The sequence below is a fragment of the Plasmopara halstedii genome (assembly GCF_900000015.1).
Source record: "Plasmopara halstedii genome assembly, contig: Scaffold_1651, whole genome shotgun sequence".
NCBI lineage: Eukaryota > Oomycota > Peronosporomycetes > Peronosporales > Peronosporaceae > Plasmopara > Plasmopara halstedii.
This window is the reverse complement of record NW_020188562.1, coordinates 635,793-637,365: the sequence shown is the minus strand read 5'-3', so window position 1 is coordinate 637,365 and position 1,573 is coordinate 635,793.

Sequence of the window (1,573 nt, the reverse complement as noted above, 5' to 3'; positions counted from 1 at the left end):
TAACCTTCGCACCCACCCGGTGCTTTATGTGGGCTTGCTTACGCCGTATTGGGATCCGGCGCAAGTGAACGCGAAAGCGTTGGCGCTGGGGCGGCACGCAAAGGCGCCCGACCTCCCAAAAGCTGGACCAGTAACTGGTTCTGAGCATGAAGTGCAATAATTTTGTCTCCAACGGTGCAAGGCGCTCCATCGTCGCTAGTGACGTATTCGTATGCTCGACGGCTAGGAGCCGCTCCGACAGAGTGCAATAATTTTCAACGTGATGCAGTCGGTGCTCAAAGTGCTCCAGGCTCTCGAGGGCTTCCACACAGCGGTAGGCGACCTCGGAAAGATTATTGGCAGAGTGTCGATGACGACGGACTTTGTCCGCTCAAGAGCATCGCGAGTCACCGGACGGCGATCGACCAAGTCGTCATCGTCCGCCGCCAACTCTTCTCGATGAGAATGGTGGCATTTACTACCACACGGAACGTCATGTGGGTAGACGTCGTCGACAGAGTCTAACCCAATATCTTGTGAAGTGGCGAGGATACCCAAACTCCGAGAACTTGTGGGAGTCTGAGGTGCCACTTCGGCAAGACTGCCCAGACATCGTGGTCGCTTATGATCAGAAGGATCGTGACGCTCCGCGTCGTCGTCCGCGCTTTTCCGCAGTAGCCCGGGTAGCCGGAGGGCCATGAACTGAGCTCAAGCTATGGCCCTGGGCTGCTGCGGCCGCAGACTCACCCGTGTGAGAGGCCACGGAACTCGTGGGAGCATGAGGGATCAACCCATACGCTGCAGGGTGACAATCCGAAAAAAATCGGCGACACGCCTTAAGTTTGGCGAACTCAAACCGATGATGGCGCTCCACGCGCGCGTCCACCTCTCTGTTGCTCAACTGTAAGCTGTGAAGCGAAAAAAGTTTCCGGTGCCGCTGCACCCATCGCTTAAAGAGCTCTTCGTCATCTGCAGTGGTTTCACCATTGGCAAGCACCACAGCAATCGTCCGCATCGCTGGTCAATGCGTCTCTTCTTTCAGCACAAAGTCGAGTGCGGTACGTATCCACCGGGATTTCTTGAGGAACCAAGAAGCGAGCTCGGGGAGTTTTTCGTTCGTCAAGCTCAGATTGTGTAGTGGCCGGGGGAACCAATCACGTAGACGCCCAACGATCGAGTGATCGCGTCCTTCGCTTCTTAAGCGGGATCCGCCGAGCAGAAGTCGACCACACGAAGGTCAAGGATCGACCGTAGATGCACGTGCATGAAAGCCGCCCTTCGGACAGCATCCAGCTGCTGCTTCTGTGACTCGTCGAGGTGATTGGTAATGGTACCACCCAGAGGTCGAGAGCTGGAAGAACGGACACGGCATCCGCAAGGTTCGAGCAGGGCTCACGTCGCGCCACTAGGGCACCTCGCCCTCTTCTTCTTCCCATACTGGGAAAGGGAGTATCCGACTCGTAGTCGACCTCCTCCGAATACTCGACGAGGAAATTCGTCGCTCGGGACGGGCGCGGTGTGTGGCGCTCGGCTGCCGAGGGCTGGGACGTGCTTCCCGTGAAGCCGCGGACGTGCAGAAGAAGAAGGGCTCGCC